The sequence below is a fragment of the Molothrus ater genome, chromosome 15 (assembly GCF_012460135.2).
Source record: "Molothrus ater isolate BHLD 08-10-18 breed brown headed cowbird chromosome 15, BPBGC_Mater_1.1, whole genome shotgun sequence".
Classification (NCBI taxonomy): Eukaryota; Metazoa; Chordata; class Aves; order Passeriformes; family Icteridae; genus Molothrus; species Molothrus ater.
The window spans coordinates 5,147,912-5,166,756 of record NC_050492.2 but is presented as its reverse complement, the minus strand read 5'-3'; the positions used below and the strand labels follow the sequence as shown (position 1 = coordinate 5,166,756).

Here is an 18,845-nt window from a genome sequence, read left to right as displayed (position 1 = left end):
TGGGGTCAGTTTGAGAAGCCTGGGTGAGGTGGGCTTTGCTGAGGTTTAAACATGTTTTCTTATTAGGTAGATTTTAGGTCTCACATATTAATTATCCTTTTTCTTGGTAGCCTATCAGTGTCTGTATCTCTGTAACCCAACACTCTTCTTATGGAACTTGCTGCTCCAAATCCAGCAGCTCCTGAAATAGTGATAAGCAAACAGGGAAGGTATAAAGAATTAACAGTTATTAGCAAATACTGTAAATGGCACAGAATTACCAAAGCAGGAGGGAAGTATTAAAAGTGTAATTTCCACTTAAGCATAGGTTGATAGGATTGCACAATAGAAAGTAAGCATAATAGTGAAAATAAGGAGATTATGAAAGTAAAGACTGCATCCCAAACCCTAATTAGTGAGGTTATCTGCATTTCAGCTTTCACATTTGCTCATTAAAAGCACTGGGGTTTTTTCTTCACCTTGATTCATATTCTTAGAAAGTCTTATGCCAGGATTCTGGCCATAACGATTTTACATGATCCTAATGTACAGTGTGTATCCAATTCTTTATCTTATTTAAAAAAAAAAAAATTGATGCTTTATGGAAAGCTGTTGGCCTGAAATACAATTATTCCTTTTCATTTCCAGGGAGATAAACTTCAGCAGTTAAGCAGTGCTAGTACATCAATCTTCTTTTTTAACCAAAAATAAGTACCATTAATTTAAATTCAGTGAAAGACATGGATAAAGCAGTGTTAAATGCTCTCACTGTTAAAAGAAAGTAGCTTGAAAGTTTCATGCATTACAGTGGAAAGCATTAGCTTGTCTTTATAGGTTTTTGTACATACTTATGATGAAATATTTGGCTCTAATATTGATAGTTAAAATGTTGTTCCCCCCTCAGCCTGTGAGGATTTTGTATTTTTTGTGTAGGCTGCCATCAGTTATTTGAATTTCTTTGGCAGAATGAAATTCTTCGCCCTTACTTCTTATTGCTCAGTTTCATAAAGCAAGGTGAAACATGTGTTTCTTTCAAAGTCATCTTCTATCTGGTTTTGGCTCTGCCTGGATTGTTTCATTGACCAGGTGGAAATGGCTGAGGCAATGGATATGTTAGGTAACACTTGTTTTTCCAAAAATACTTTTGTGGGTAATAGAAATTCTGAACAAAATGTGGGAATCAACAGGTATCAGAAGGTATTGCATACTGAGAAAGAAAATAATAAATTGACAGAGAAAGCAACAAGTGGTCTGTGAAGTGGTGACATCTAAGGCTATTTTAAATTAAAAACTTTCTTGTATTAAAAATGCCCAATGGAAAAAGTGTCGCAATGCTCAAGTTTTGAAAAATGCTGCTTAAGTTTTGTGTCTTTTTGTTCTTTTGAACTGAGTAGGGAAGATGTGGTTCTTTCTTATTTACTAGTTTAGTAGTGTAAAAATTAAATTACTGAGCAATCTCTGTGCTTGAGTGTCTGCATTTGGGGTGGGGAGAAGGGAAAATAGGAGACAAATGAAAAGAGGCATTTACAAGGTTTATTTCTTACATCTGGTGTGGTTAGATTGTGGGGTCCTTTTTGTGTTTCAAAGCTCTAAAAGATAAATACCATTAAATAAAATCTAATGTTAAAGCCTTTGCTTATTGTCTGGCTTTTACAGGTTTGGGTTTGGTTGTTTGTTTGTTTTTTCTGAAAGTTATTCTTATTTCTTTCTGACAGATCCAGCTTGGTTTTCACTGCCTGCCACAGTAAGAATTCCCTCTCACCTGATGAGCTAAAGACACGACCCCTAAGGACTGCCAGCCTGAGCACTGCCAACTGCCTGGTCAGTGAGTACTCACAGCCTGAGTTTTGTGTGCTGTTTGCTCGCAGATGTGTTTATGTATTGTTGGCCAAAGTGGTTCCATCTGTGCTTCAAAAGTGCCTGGGAAGATCTCTGCAGGAAAGTGTTTTTGTAGAGGAAAGCAATTTTTCTCAGCACTTTGCTTTAAAGAATCTACTTCAGTCTTTTCCAGCCCAAGTGAATTACTTCAGAAGGCCCCACTAAAAGAAATCTGCCTTTTTCCTGTCTACCTGCGTGTTCATTTATGGGCATTGCTCATCCTGACCAATTCAGGATCAAATGAGGGTGTTGGGAATTTAATGCTCCTGGCATCAAAATATTTTTTTCTTCACTGGAATGAACCTTTTGTTCAGATTCTGAACACAACAAAAATTGTTCAGTCTGTATGACTGGCTGCATACAGTTCTATATCTGTGTATAGACAATATATGCTGTGCAGAGAAAAGACAAAGAGAAGACCCTTCCCATTATCTGTTCTTTCATGGTGTCTCTAACTGCTGGTCAGAATGCTCACAAGACACCCTACAATTTAATTACTGTTGTACACATGCTCTGGGAATTCAGGTAATTATATCAAGTACCACACTTATCCCAGGGTGTCCAGCACTGGAAAGGGGCTGTCCTGCTTAAGAGTAGCTGAAAAGTAAAGGGAACATAACCTTTGGTTGATGGATTCCCATCAGGAAAAAAACCAATACCAATCCCTACTTGTGTTCCAAAAAAAAAAAATCCATCTTCTCTTATGGATTTTAATTTTACTGAGAATAATTTTCAGTGAGACACCTGAGAATTCTTACTTGAGTAATTTAATTCAGTGGCAGTATTTCATGGGAAGCTTTTTCCAGATTGTGCCTTTTCTAAATCTCTCATTTGGAGTTAGTTTAATATAATATTTTAAATTGTTTCACTTGTCTTGAAAAGCATGGCAAAACAGTGGGGTTTAGATCTGGCAAGCACCAAATGCTGAAGGAATTCTTGAATTCACTTTGAAAAAACTCAACAAATTCTTCTGCATTGTTTGCAATGGGTCATTTGGTTGTCATTACATATTTTCTAGTGGAAGGCTAATTTCTGATTCCAGGGCTGTACTTTTTCAGTTTTTTGGCCATTAAAATCCATGCTCCATACTTGTAAATTACTCCAAGGGTCTGATCTTTAAGTTTTCAAATTTTATGTAGTGTAAGAAGGTTAAAATGAGAAGAACGAGCTACTTCAGTATAAGAAATCCTTTATACTGCGAAAATCTGGTGAGATTGTGGTGGTTTTAAAATTTATTATTTTACAGGTCTAAATTTCATGACAGTTTTCTACCAGATCTGTATAGTTAGAAATATGAAATAGGGGATTCCTGCAATCTGTTTTGACTATTATAAATATCTATCTAGTCTCTGCATAAGTTGTTTGTATATGCTCTGTGTCTATGTTCCTGTATTTAAGGGATCTTCATAGCCCATCTTTAAGCAGTTAAAGAACAGATTGACAAGTACTTCCCACAGCAAATTCCAGGAGAACAAGCATTAAGTGATAAAAGATACTGGTTCCAGAAGCTCTCACTTTTGCTCTGTATCTCAACAGCAGTTTGTCAGGGAAAGGTTGCAGAGGTAGGTCCTTGGTGAGAATTTCAAAACACCTGATAGCTCAATCTCCAAATCCCCTGCTGTAGTCTTGGTTTGTTTGTTTTTTGCTGTCTGTTTTTTAAAATAACACCAAATGATCTCCCAGGGTCAGACAGTAAGTCAGTAACAAAGCTGAACATAAAACCAAATTGATAATTCCCTGCAGTAATTGAGGTTGACAATATGCCTGCTTAAACTTTCAGAATGGTGGCTAAATCCTGTGCATTACTTATTTTCATTGCTCTGGAAAATACTGAGGCCAGGAAGGATTTTCAGATACTGAAGAAAAACTTTTCTTCTTGCTCCCATCATATGTTTGGGGGAGTTTGCTCGGGGTTTAATTTGAGTTGAGACACAGGCTGGGACAAGGAGCTCTGTGCTGTGTGTGAGGAGCAGAGCTTTCCTTCCCTGGCAGTGAAATATTTGCTTTTTAGGACCTCCAGCAGCTCCTCCAGCTGAGAGAGGGCTCCTCACTGAGCCCCAGGACAGGGCAAGAACAAGAGCACCACAAGATCCCCTGCAGCATGGTACAGCAGCTGATTTGGGGTTTCATTCTGGGGCTTTAGGGTTTTGGGAGATGTTCTGTCTTTAGTGGGAGTCTTCCTTAGCTGCAGGTTTGGGTTGGGAATTTGCCCTGGGTTCTGTCCCATGTGCTGGTGGCATCTCTTGTTTTCAGCCTGCTGTAGCTACTGTCTGTTCTTTACTTCATTCCTAAACTTTCGGTTCCTGTGCATTCCTGGTGTGATGAGGAAGTGCTGGTAACTTCCCAGTTATTTCCCCTTTGTATGGTTTGCCCAGCCCTTCAGCACTGCCTGTTTCTGCCGTATGTTCTTCATGCATCTGTCAAACACTCACTGTCAGCTCCCAAACCACTGCTGAGACTCGTTTCCCTCCACTGTGCCCTTCTCCAGCATCCTCTGTGTTCTTCAGAGGCCATGGCTGTGAAGAATATTTCAGAATATTTGTTAGGTTCTTTTTTTCTTAATTAGATTTCTTTTCAACAAAGGTTTCTATCATCCCATCGTGGTGGATCAAAGCCTTTAGAAAGTAACTACCTTAGAGGAAAAAGTTCAGCTTCTTGAACAAAACCCTTCTGGACTTACCCTCAAGGGAGGACTCAATTTCTTAGCTTTATCCATGTTGACAGGAAATTTGTGTCTTCTGAGGGAGGTGGAAGAAAACAGCCTCTTCATCAGTGCCAACTTCTGTGCTCCTCTTAGTTCCAGGTCCAGAGGATGCAAATTTTTTGGCATCTTTAGTGCTGCCACTCTGAAAAAAAAAGGCATTTTCTGTGTGGTTTGAAAACCTTCTGCAAAGTCCCATTGGTATAAATAGTCAAAACTGCTTGAGCAAATTGCTGAAGAAGCCCTTGTTTTACTGTCAGACTTGGATGCCCCCACCATGTTGGGTTTATTAGTTTGCAATGATTTTGAAAGGGAACAGAAGTTAACAAATAATGTGTTCTTAAGTATTTGTATCTTTTATTTCTTAGGCAACAAACTCCCAATCAGAGCTTGATAAGTATTAGCACTCACAAATGGAGCCACAAAACCAATGCAAATTCTGCTACTGATTTTTCTCCTGGGTAACTCTTGGCAGCAAAGGCAGGTTACCATCCTGTGTAAGCATCAAACTTAGGGTAAATTACTCTAAATTATAAACTGACCGATAAATCAGCATTGCTACAGCGTTGACCTCCCATTCCTCGCCCCATACCATATTCCAAATAAGAATCAATGTATCAGAATTTTTTTTTTAATTTTTTAAAATTAAATACAGAAAAAATGAATGATCTCCTGGAATTACCAGCAATAATTAAGCCTGGTGAAAGAGCAGGGGCATATATGCAATTAAAATAGGTCATTGTAATGTGATAATTACAGAAGTAGGATTAAGGTGTTGCCCATGCTTTTGTAAATTATGCCATATCACCAAATACCTTTTTTTTTTCATTTTTGTCTTTGTTATGAAGTTCAGTGAGGTATTAATGGGGCTAACCAATTCTACAAGTGGTTTTAAATTAATCAGGACATATGCCCACACATTGGCCTTAGCACTGCAAGCCTATTTTTTGGGAGAGAAATTTATTTGGCAGCATTCTTCAAGACCCAGCATTTGATATGAAGGAGATGAAGCACTGCCATTTCTCAGGTACTGCATGAGTAGATGAGAAATTGAATATTACTTTGGATAAATTCAGGCCTCTGTCAGATGTATGGAAGATGGGAATAATTCAAGCAGAACAGTAAGCCTAGGATAATTAAAAAATAAATTACTGTATCCTAAAATATTTTAGTGGACTCTAGATATGAGTGTTCAGACTGAGAAGGATGTAGTGAGAAAAACCAACTATATGAAAATACCAAATTATCACTAAAGGTCAAGTAAGAATGTACTGGAAAAGATAACTGGATGTTTGAAGTTCTGTTGTTTGTTTTGTTTGGGTTTTTTTTGACTCACTACTATGTAGCATACAAAGTTGGAGTTGATAAATAGATGCTGATAATATTGCTATTTTGTGAGAATTCTCTTTGAGTCAGGTAGAAGTTTTATTAACAATAATGTGCATTCTGTGCCATGACATTGTATAATTCATGTATTCTTCCAATACCTCAGTGGGATATGAGATTTTGTGTGAGAAAGGACATTGTATAATTCATTTATTTTTCATAAACTTGAGTGGGATATGAACCTCTGTGTGAAAAAGGCTCTGTGTGAAAAAATATTTGAGTTTTGACCTTTGATTTTTCTAAGTGCAAGTTTTAATATATGTTATAGTTAAAAAAAAAACAACTCGTGGGTGAAAATGCTGTAGGTATTCAGGCTGGCCTGGAGTGGCAGATTGAGGGAAATGTTGGGATAATTATCTGAATGCTTCTTCAAGTGAGACTGAAGGGGACAGGTCTTGCCTAGAAATTCAGAAATGACATTCTGTGCATTCTGGGGCTATCCTTGGAGAGCCCAAAGAAAACAGTTACAGCTCATGACAGATTGTTCTCTAAAATATAAATAGTCTGTGTAACCTGCTACAAGCACTGAATAGGGGTAGCTTGCATGAAGGAAAATGTAAAATCCTGTCTGTGGTGCAGTAATCTGCCCTTTATTTCTGGTTTTATGTCTTCCTTCCTGTACTGACAACTCAGCACTGACAATTCTAGATTTTTTGTGCAACTGAGTGTGAAGTCTTCCTGGAAACTTGGTGGGGTTTCAAAAGAAGTTCTGTGCGTTTGAGAAGGATGTAGCCCTTCCTGTTTGATGATGAATCCTGGGCTGAAGTATTTCAGAGTGAAATAGCTTCCTTGTGAAAGATCCTATTTCCTTGAGAAAGGGAAAGGTTCTCAGTCAGCATCTGTCCTGGAAGAAGCCCTCTGTCTGTAATTACTTCGTGACTGGAGTTTGAGGTGCTGTGGCTGTGTAGGTGTCTGATAAATGTTTTTGGTGGAATAGAGCACACATATGAGCAATGAGTGGATAAAGCTGCATTTCAGTTCCATTCATTCCAGACCAGGCTGATGCCTTTGCCTTCATGAACAGGTTATTTTTGTGTATTTAACAAAAAAGAAAAAAAAGAAATCTTTATGAGAAGATACAAATATGAAAATACAAAACATGAAAGGAATATTGGTAAATAGTTGTCATCTTTCAGGTTTTTCCTTTGCTTTTTATTGCACTGTTTTTGTTTCTAGAACTAGTTGAAATAATAATATAAAATATATATTTTTATAAAATAAAGAATACAGTTACAAAATACAGTCTGATTGTGAACAGCCTGAAATTAAATCACAAGTTAACTTCTACTGAGCGACCTGTATCTGCTTGGATAGGATCTTCAAAAATCAGGTGTGATAGAAAGAAAACAGAAGTAGACAAAAACTAAACTGCCATCCCAGTGAGAATCAAGATATTCAGTGTTCCCTGACTTTGTTGCATGGGAAGCATCACCCCATCATTACTGAGAGCTGCCCGTCCTTGGTGCAGAAGCTGGGACGTGAATCAGGGACAGTGAGCCTGAGGAACAGCTCAGGTGTCACTCTGGAGATGGCTGTGCTGATGCAGGCAGGGAGAGGCAGCCCAGGTGTCACTCTGGAGATGGCTGTGCTGATGCAGGAAGGGAGAGGCAGCCCAGGTGTCACTCTGGAGATGGCTGTGCTGATGCAGGAAGGGAGAGGCAGGTGAGCAGGGCACCTTGCAGGGGTAGCTCAGTTTTGCACAGCAGGGACCCTCTAAGGGTGCCAGCCACACACTGGAGCCATGTGTGGAGAGCCCTGTGCCATTGCTCAGGGGCTGGCAGCCAAAATGACCCATAACACAAACAGTTCTTGTTCTGCACTCTTACTCTGCCTTTGAACTTGAAGCAGGAAGGATGTGCTTTGCTAATTGTCTTCAAGCCATTATTTACTCTCGGTGTCACTGGGCCTTCCACAAGTTTGCATTTACATAAATACATCTCACAATGTTGGCACCTTTACAGTGACTTGAAATGGGAAAACAGAATGGTTACTATTGTCTTACATCATCTACTACAGAAAACCAAAATGTACCTAAGGGTGAGTTTCATCAAATTAATTTAGAATCATAAACTCAATATAACTGGATTTTTATTTGATTTTTACCTTGCACCTGCCCACTTCTTTTACTGCAGATGGGTCTAACCTTCCTTTTTGAGCACGTGCAGCAGAAGCAGCTTTGCTTCATGCAGATCCTTACTGACCCAGCTTTTTATACCCCCTGGCAATCTGCTCTGTGGTTGTACAGCACCAGGTTAATTACAGCCTTGTGAACAATCTGCCTACTGGTAGAGAGATTTTTTTGTTCTTTTGCTTTACAAGACTGCATCTTCTTATTTTTTTAATATTAGCTTTGTCATAACTGTCACATGGCACATTTCACGGCCAGTTGAAGTTTCCCTCACTTTAGCAGAAATCCAGCTTATTATGCAGATAGCCACTTTGGAGAATGAGCATCTGCAGCTACTCAAGACACAGAGATGCTGGTGAATGTGTCTAGGCATCTTCATTTGTTGTGCTGTGTTGTTCCCTGAATAAATATGCACAATATCTGGCAGTTGAGCAGTCACAATGCAAAAAGAGAAACACACTGGTGTTTTGTTATGTGATAGCTGGCTGTGCCACTGATTATAAAGCATGTAGCTGAACCCAAGGGGAAGGAATTTTTCTTTTTAAAAAGTATTCTAAATATTTTTCTTATCTCTATTTTTTTTTGTCGATCTCCTTAGCAACAGAAACAGATGTTTCCTTTCTCTTAGTCATTACATTCAAAGAAAGTAGCAGCTTCAAAAATAAGGAAAGCAATTTCTATGAATTGGGTAGCTATTAATTATTGCCAAGATGTTTTAGGATGATAATAAGACATGCAACAATTGGCTTTTTTCTTTAATTGAAATATAGCTATCTAGTTAACCTGTGCTGGTTAGGTGAGCTAAAATCTATCTGCTCTTATAGTGCAGTTGTGTGATAAAGACAAGAGTAAGCTTGAATATTTCTGGTTTATTGAGGAGATACATAGTATCAATGTGCACCTAATGTTTTATTAATTTTTGACTTCAAAGCAAGTCAGTGAAGAGTTTGCCTTGAAGACAAAGAACTAAATATGCATGGCCTTACAAATATATATTTTTGTATGTCAATTTACAATATGAAATGGTATAATTAATTTTAAATGTGGACTTTGTTTTACAGTGATGCTCTTTTTCAAATTTCTGTCTCTTTTTCTCTGGACTTTTATTGTACAATTTTAAGCTTTTACTTGGGTTTCAAAAGGGTTTACTCTGATTTTCATCTGTATGGGCACAAGTGCCTTCCTAATTCACAAGAAACTGGCACATGTAGTTGAGATATAGAGAGAAATGAGGTAGGAATGCAGAATCAGGATATGGACTGGTCTCTGTCAGCCAAGAGAAACAGAGGCACCTCTGAAGTTTGGAGAGAAGGACTTTGCTGCTCCCCTAGTCCTGAGTGTCATTTAAGGTAACTGCATGTGCATGGACCCACATTTGTGCTTGAAAACCAGTGCAAAAAGCAAACCTTCATTCCTGATAGTGTTCATCTGTTTAGTTCATCTCATGGAGATTTAGTAGCAGTGTTGAGGGGAAAAAACAGCTGCTCAGATGAGTGAAATTGGGAAACCTTAATCTCAACTGGGGCTGAACTGGCTGCTCGTTTTTTACAAGCACATTCTCCTGCAGCATGCACATCCACAGCAGGAAAAAGAAAACAAAGCCTTTGACTTGAATTTACTTCAAAAACCAGCAAAGCTCAGAGAAGAAACAGGTGAAGAAGATTAGTGTTGTGCCACAACCTTTAATCACACTTGTACTCCCCCTGATGTTTTCCTTTTTCTTTGTCTCCCTCCAACCCTGAAAATAATAATAATTCTGACTGGGACTCCTTTAACCACGTGTCGGTGGCAAAAGTGGTTTTGAAAAGCTTTACCAAAGAACCATCTGGAGCATGTGAGGGCCAGGAAGACTGAGAGCTTCCTCCATGGCAGAGCTGATGAGCTGGGAGGAGCAGTGAGCAGCAAAGCCTGGCTGTGTATAATCCTTTCACCTGGCCAGCACATCAGACACATGGGCAGCTGCCCAAATGCTGCTCCCCTCAGTTCAGGGGAGCAGGCCATGCTGCCCCTTAGGTTCTGCTAAGGCAGGGCTGGAACCATCTGCATTCCAGTTGGATGTGCAGAGTAATCAAAAATACAAATGTGAAACCATCCCTGGTTGCTCAGTAAGTGCAGAGTCTTGGTGTCTGCTGTGGGCTGGAGGTGGGCACAGCTCCTCAGGGGTGAGAGTGCTGCAGGAGGCAGAGCAGCATGGTTTGGGCAGGGCTGATTTCAGGGAATGTGGGCACTGTTCTCTGTTCACCCCACTGGAACCTCTGTATATGGGTGAGGAGTAAAGGGATCTTGTGGGAGGATCTCAGAAGGGAAAGCTTTCATCAGTTGTGGCCAGGGACAGTGCTCCAAAAATGGCAGGAATGTGTATTGCAGGAAAGAGTGTAGGAAAAGAACAAAGCCTTGGTGGGCAGGCAGGGAGGCAGCCTGCAATGGGTATCTGCTGGTCTGTGGGCAGGCCTTGCATAAAGTAAGTTAGGTCTATTCCTACTCAGTGGTGAGTCTACTCAGTTTGTTGGAGGTGAAAAAAATGTTGGCACTATGAAATAAGAAAAGCTAAATGAAATGTTACTGCCAGGGTCACCTTGTGTAAGTGAAATTCAAACAGGTGTATGAACTCTTCGGTCATGCATTCCACGCCAGCCTTTGGTTCATGCTGGCTCTCTCCCAGCTGAATTCTTGGAGTAGGAGGCCTTTTCTGGGGAGCAAATGGTGCAAATCCTGATGCACCAAAATCAAGTTCTGATGGTGCAAATTGTTTGTTGATAGCTGCAGCTAAGCAGTGAGGCAGCCCTTTGCCCCCACTTGAGGCAATAATAGCCATGAGTGTGGCTCTGTGGAGACACCCTGTTCTGCAGCAGTGCCTGGTGACTACCAAGTGGAAAAGGACTAAGCTGCTTTGTGATAAGAGCAGAAATTTCACTTCCCTGGTGTCTCTCTAGCTGACCATGCAGCCATTTCAAATGTTTCCCTTGGCACCAGTTGTCTTGGTGTTTCCTGGGTTTTGGTAAATCATTGCTTACATATTGGTGATCTTTTTGAATAAATGTGGATCATTCCTACAGGACATTTTAGAGGAAATTGCAGATTTTCTTTTGTCCTCTGTGTTTGTTTCATATGTAAGTTGTCTCTAACTGCCATAGATTTGCTTACTGGAATAAGAGAGGATTTAGAAGAAAATTATGAATTCTTTCATCTTTAAAGTGGACCAAAAAAATAACCTTGGCTAATAAGAAAGTGCTCTCAATTCCTACACAGTTTCATGGACACAACTCTTCAAATGCTCCCATAGCAAATGGGGGCCTTTTTAACCTTCCTGGTAAATCACCCCTTAAGGTAAAATAGCTGATAATTCTGCAGCTCTTATCACAAGTTATTTTTAAAGATAGTCTTGTCATGAAGAATAGTTCTTTGATATTGAAAGAATGAATTCCACTCAGTTTAATGCTAATGAGAATGAGACATGTAAATCAATATTTTGAATTATATGTGAGAATATAGGGGTTAAATATGCCCTTTAACTGGACTGAATAGTCACAATATCTGTTGAGGGTTTTTGTGCATGAAAACCATGTGAAGGTAATTTGTTGAATCAATATTCCTGACAGGCCTCTTATGTGTTGTTTGTCAGGGGCTGGGAGAGGACTGTTCTGGTTAGTTTGTTTGTTCTTGGTCTCATTTTAAGGAACAATCTGAATTAATTGCCTTGGATTGGTTCTGTTGACACTGTAGAGTGTGGTGACACTGTACTCCTGGAATAAAGGAAAATGTATCAGAAAGAAAGCAATGAAGAGTAATTGTCTTCACATGTTTGGCATCAACCACTCCCAAGACTTCATAGTTACTCTAAGTTGAGGGAAAATTTTCAGTAAAAAGATTGCATACATTAGAATTTCAGAACCCAAAATTAGGTACTGATTTTTAATATTTCGATTTTACTGTAGTGATTATTAATTATGGTGACAGACCCTAATCAGGCACATGTCAACACTGAAGACCATTTTTTGTTATATATTTCAGGTATACTCTTAAAAAATATTACTATTTTAAATAAACTTGTAATATAAGCACTTTCATAGAACCTGCTGTTGTGTGGGATTCATTGTGCTCTCTAGAGAAGTGTAGAATCTGTGGAAAAATGCTTTTCATCCACCAAAGGAAATAGGAAATTTGACAACATGCATTTGTCTACAAAATGTGAAGCAATATCTGATGAAATATGCTTTGTCAATAAAATGAATTGCCAAACAAAATGTAATCCTTCCTCAAAAGGCGTTTAGCCTACACAGTGAAATAAGCCACTTCCACAAAGTGCATTTGGTTGCTTGAATTATTTTGATTTGCTGTCTATCAGCATCTGTAGATAGTGTCTTGTGTCTTTTTTTATTGTCAGACACTCGATATCAACCTTTTTTTATTACATATAAGTAAAATACATTTAATTTAAAGGTAGACATTAGATAAGGCAGGTATAGGTATGTACATATATGTACACATATATGTGTGGAGTTGGTTATAAATTTAAAAAAAATTGGGGTCTGTTAAAAATAAATGTATTTGGCTAAACAGAAATTTATTGCTAAACTTTTGCATCTCATGGAAACAAAAATACACAATGCTACAATTGGAAAAGACGTTGCAGGTCTGCCTCCTTCACCCTAAGTACAAATATTTTCCCAGTTGTGTCAGGAAGAAACATAGATAGGAAGGTGTTTATTTTTTATCATATGTAACAAAGTAGAAATTACTTTAAAAATGTTATTTTATGAATTAGCAGCTCTCTAAGCATACAAAGCATGTTTTTATAGAACTGGGTGAATTGGACCACTGCTATTCCCTGGACATGGTGCAGTGTTCCAGGTTCTCCTTCCTTTCTCCTTCCAGCCAGCATGTTTCTGCAGGTAACTTAAATTGAATGGAGTGTGACTGCCTGAATAAATAATAATGTAATAATTGTGGAGATATTTTCACATTAATTTGGAGGGCATTATTATTCCTGTCCCTTCAGCTCCATGTTTCTGAGCTAGCACAATGATAATACATTATAAAATCCATGTGAGCATGGCACAGCAGAAAGATGGGACAGAAAGCTCACTGGGCAAGCAGCAGACTGACCTGTATGTGACATATAGGAGCTGTTTTTGTCTGAACAGCTTCATCACTGAAATGAGAGATGAGCCCAAGTACGTGAGGATAACTTGGGTACTTAGGTAAATGTCAGGGTTGTTGCATTTTCCTCTGTTTTAGTGTAAATCAGGATTGCTCACTCTTTCCTCGTGTGATTTAATGCAGTAAATCTTTATGGGAGCTGTCTGAAAATTAATAGCTGTTGTAGAAGAAACTATGTAGTAGAGCTTTAAATTATGGGTTTGAATTATATATCATTTAATATTTTATTACATAATTTTATATGGCACAACTAATGAAATACCAATTAAAAAAAAGAAGTCATTATTTTTTAAATGTTGCTATTGAACATCAATCCATTCTTTTTGCTTCAGCTTGTTAGTGCACCAATGATTAAATTGCAATTACGCTTCCCCCTATTATATTTCACAGTTTAAATACCCTGAATAACATTGTTTTATATGAGTTTGGGAAACAGGGGGACTGCCAGAGATTAGGACTGCAAAGTTGGGCTTGAGGCATTTTTAGCTTCTGTGTATGAGATAGCAAGGTTTATGAATTGGTGCTTTCTGCATCTCTTCAACCTAGATTTTGAACTTTTTCACCACGTCTGCTGACTTAGATGAAAGGCTGAAAGATCTCAGAGATAACTAATTCCCTGCAAGATGGCAGAGAATTTTAAATGCTTGTATGATGAGGACCTCTCAGAAGAGAGAAAAAAGTTTTCAAAATGCCTCAGCTCTAGAAAAGTGTCCATTGGTGAATGCAGTTTGGGAGGGCACTAAATTGAGTTAATCAAACACAGATAAATACCTTTTATATCTGATCAACTGCATTTCATCACTTCCACTGCTCAAAGAATTAATAGCTTCTGTTGAGAAATTAGCAATGCGTGATTTAAAATTATATATAGTGTTCAGGTTTTTTGTAGTTTGCACATCTTGCTTTTTACTAAATTTTCTAGCAATATCTCACTTTAAATGACTATGTTGAGTCTTCATGAAAAATTAATATAAATAGTGGGGAAAATTAAGTGAAAATGTGTATGGACCTGATAAAATTTGGTGAGGTTGTAGTGTAACTGTAGATAATTCCATATCCAGTCTCTGAGGTAGTCTCTTGCAGACTCTGCTGTATATTTGCCCTTGGATGAAGGAATAAAGTATCAAATTATTTCCCATTATATTGAAATTGATTAGAGATAAACAATATTTGAGTTTAATTAGTTTCAAGGAAGCCTAATAATTGGAAGGCAAAAATGAGTGCTACTCCAATCCCAGTGTTCAAAGTGTGTAGAAAATGCTGGAATTTTCTCCAGTTTAACATTGCATTTAAGCATTCTAATTGTCTCACAAAGAGAAAGGAAATGTGCCTGTTCATTTGGGTTTATTCATAAGGTGGTATTACAGACAGAAAAATGGATGCACTTCAGGAATAAAATGTCCTGCATAAATTTTTAAAGTACATTTCTAAAACCCTGAAATGATGAATACTAAAGCAGCTTTATGAACACTGTGTTAGTGTTTTGTAGCAGCTGGTTAAAGTGATAGCAACCAATATTTTTAGTCTTATTTTTTCTGGTCCTATTTTATTCTTATTTTTCCTGGTGATTCTGTGTTAATGTGCTGTCCCAAGGCTTTGAGTGTCACTTGATTCCCTCTTGCAGCAGTTCCTTACACTCAGGTTATGTTCTTTGAAGGAAATTATGATAGAAACTGATGATATCTATTTGTCACTGATAACAGCTGCATGAAGAGCAGTATTAAGAGTTGCTGGCCTGAGCATTGCTGCTGCAGAGCACAAAAATGCAGTGAATGCATGGTGGTGTTTGGCCTTGGGCTCCTGCATGGTGTCTCCTGCTGTATTCATCCATCGTCACCAACACCAAACATCTTCCTGTCACCTCTTGCTAACAGGAGGGTAAGCTGACTCACAAATATTGGTTGCCAAGTGAACCAGGATCTTATTTGCCACTAAAAATTAGTAAATTACTGAATTTGTTTATATTACCTTAAGATTAATAACACTGCTAGATGTTTAAAACTCTGCAGGTAACTTACTGAAGACCTGCCCTCAAAGACTTGCATAGGATCCTGCAAGGATTTTGGCATTCACTCTGTAGTTATTTCTGTTGGGGTTATAGTGCATTTTTAATTATTTGATGTGCCGGAGTGATTTCTGTCAGTTGTAGTTTTCAGTGCAGTTTCTCTGTTCTCTGTGACACAGCCTAAAGCTGGTAGCAGCTCTTCTGGTCTGAGCTTTTCACTGTGGTGGCTTTGCAGCTTCTTCAGCCATGAGCTGCTGGCATGGACGAGCTGCTTTTGTGGAACAAGCCTGTGTTTGCTCCTCAGGAGTCAGCAAATTATTGCAAAACAAGGAAAGGGCCTTAAACTGTAGCTCTTGGTGTGCACTTAAAATTTTCTTCTTTCCTTTGACTGTGACATTTTTTGTCAAAAAATTTGCCAGAGACCAGTGGTCCTTGATGTGATGAGTGCTTTGTTTTGCTTGGATTTACTCTCTGAATAAGCTCCAGTATCCATGTGGATACAGGAATGATATCCCATCAAACTGGCACAGTGATAACAAACACTTTTGGAATTTCTGTCTTTGTATTGTGTGCATGCCATGCTTCAGTTCCTGCGGGTTTGGGTTTTTTAAATTCAGGAGTGGACTTTGATGCCTGTGTTTTCAAGTGGCTGTTTTTTAATTTCCCTTCTGCATGACTGTGGCTGTGTAGGAAGGGGGCCCAGGGAGCAGTGCCTCATTGCATAATTCCTCTGAAATTCCCCTGCCTTCCCTTGCTTCTCAACATTAATTGTTGATTTGGAAAGAGTTACCAAAACCAGGAATTACAGACATCACAATTGAGAGAGTTCCATTTTCAATTTTTCTCTGCCAGTCATGGGGGCTCTGGCTATACTGGAGTAAAATTTTCTGATGGCTTTCTTAATAGAAACCTTACAGTGTGTGTTGAAGACAGAATGTTAGAACTAGGGTTTTGAGACAGTTTGGTTTGTTTCTTTTTATAGAGATTCTTCATGAAAAATGTTTGCTTAAAAGTTGAGGAAAATGTATAATATTTGTGAAGATCAAATGATTCTTGATAGCACTGGGAAGATTCATTTCTTGGGAAGGGTAACTGCAGTCTTAATCCATAACTGAGAAAGATGAATCATTTGGAAAAGAAAGTCATAATAAACATTCATTTAATTAGTTTTGCAGAGGAAAAAAAACATAGTGAGAAACATTGACATTAAAAGAAGTATAATTTTAAATTAAGCTCTAAATGAGAATTGCTGTATTGATAAGTTCAACAAAAGCAAGTGTCTAAGGAGACTTCAAAAAGCAATGTGTACAATTTATCAGAGTGAAATAGCTTTATGCAAACATGTATTTTGGCAAATTACTGAAGTGAGCATTGTGAATGCTTTTTTGAATGGAGTGATATGCAAGCCTTCATCCAGGAGTTAATATATCACCTGGAAAAAGCACCAGCTATCTCCATGCAATTTTCAACATTATGAGTATAATTGCAGAAAGACCAAAACACAGCCTTCAAATTAAGGCAAGGAGCTTACAAGAAAAATGAAACCACCAGAATATAAAAGGATTAGCAGAAGAGATGAAGTTAAATATGTAGGAAATTATCTCACATGAGATTGCTTACTATATGAGTTTTATATTAATATCATATTATTATGTACTGATTGGTACATGAAGATATTTTTTTAATAAGTTTGATCTGAAGGAGTTTCATTGACCTTATGTACTGGTGTGTTGCATCTTGTGTTCTTTTAAAGGTGAGATTGTAGAAGCAGTACAATGCAAGCCTGCAGTTAAGTCCTTGAGAAAGCAATCTGTTAAAGCAAGCAAGACTTTTATCTTTTAAATGTTTTGTTATCAAACATACCAAAGAACATAAATATATACCACTGCTTGCTGTTCTGATCCATTCCTTTTTAAAGATGCTTGGTTTGTGTAGGGAGAGTCCAAGTGATGCCATGTTCAGGTGCAACATCTCAGTTTGCATCCCTCATTCAAAAATAAATATTTCCAACTCAAAATAAAATTCCTCTACTGTGGGTAATTAAGTTCATGGCTGCAAATGACAAATCCTAAGCCAAACCAAGACATTTTTTGTCTGAATTGTTGCCACAGTAAAGGGAAGCAATGGAATAACATCTGCCCTGGGTGATAGAAGGGAAGGTAGTTTGAAGTCTTGAAAGCAGCAGAGACGTGAAATAGTTATTGACGTGAATGAGTAATTGATTGATCAGGTAATAACTATCCTAATTTAAACCTGACAAGGAAATTGATAGTTGATATTGTTAAATATCCTCTAATGAGGCAGAAAGGAGATGGAAGAAAGGCAAGAGTGCTGTGAGAGTGGCTTTGATAAACAAATGCAGTGTGGAATGACTGGGAAACAATGGGACACGATTAAAGGTACAATTTTCGAGTCATTTTTTAGACTGTAGGCATTATGTCCAGCATATACAATGGAGGAAAATGAGGGAAATTACTGAAACGAGGAAAACATGGCATTATGCTGTATTTGCAGAGAGTCTGCATGTGCCCTACATTGTCATTACCTCCTAATTATTTTAAATGAGCTCTATAAAAGCATTATGCCATTCCTAAACTTCTTGGTGAGTTTAAGCATCTGGATTCTGATTTTTTTTTTATATTTGTTGTGTGTGTTTATTTATTTGTTTTATCTCACATCAGATACATAGGGTTTGCAACTAATTAATAGATTTACCACTTTATAAATGTTATTGTGTAATTTCCACTTCTAGGTAAGTTTGTGAAAGAGATCATAAAAACAACAATAACCTAAATTCACAGATTATTTGTTTTCCCTTAAATTATTGTTGGTGAACTGTCAAAATGCCACAAAAAAGAAGGCAAAAGTTACTGCTTCTTGCAATTGTCTAATATATGCTTGTAATTTGGTAACCTGCTCTCCAGGGGAATTAAAGATGTAGCTTATTCCCAGAATTCTGAGGGAAAGGATCAGAAATATTTCTCTGAAGGACCAGACTATGTGCATTAGCCCCTAAGTATAGGGAAATAAGTTTATGGCTTGTAATAATTGTGATAATTATTGTGCTTGGGTAACTAAGAACCCTTTATTGATCATGTTAATTATTAACAGCTATTGAAGATGCATTCTAAAAATGTTCCCAAAATTAATCTGCTGTACTAAGCTTATATTTTCTGGATTTCTTAATGAAAATAATTTAAAGGAATATTAGAGTTAAAATCAAATATAATTTGAATTATTAAAAAAAGGAAGTACTCAGTTGCATAACTTTAGCACTAAAGAGCCTGTGCTACATCAGAATTTGTGCATAGATAGCAAAAAGAAAAGGAGCTGCAGTCATAATTAGGATGATCTTTTATCCCATGTGGTTAGAATTTTTTTTGACCCCAATGCAAATTCCAATTGCTTGAAACTGAAGTTTTATGTGTTTCTAAAATTAACCACAGCTAAACTGTGTTTTTCTAAGATAGAGTATTCAACATGTTATCATGCTACATTTTTTGTAACTATTGCTTTGGAAAAATGGGAATTTTGAGTGGTTTTTATAGGGTGCTCCACTGGGGTTTAATGCAATTAAGAAACATTACTGTGATACAGATCACACTTGA

The 18,845-nt window shown here is 37.7% G+C and overlaps 1 protein-coding gene across 2 annotated transcripts in view; it reads left to right on the top strand.

The window, feature by feature from the left end:
• Nucleotides 1-18,845, top strand: part of TENM2 (teneurin transmembrane protein 2) — a 737,821-nt gene that overhangs the window by 178,313 nt on the left and 540,663 nt on the right. For both annotated transcript variants that reach the window (XM_036391814.2, XM_036391811.2), the window contains one exon: nucleotides 1,695-1,800. The gene's annotated coding sequence lies outside the window, so the exon portion shown is untranslated. The remainder of the gene's footprint in view (nucleotides 1-1,694; nucleotides 1,801-18,845) is intronic.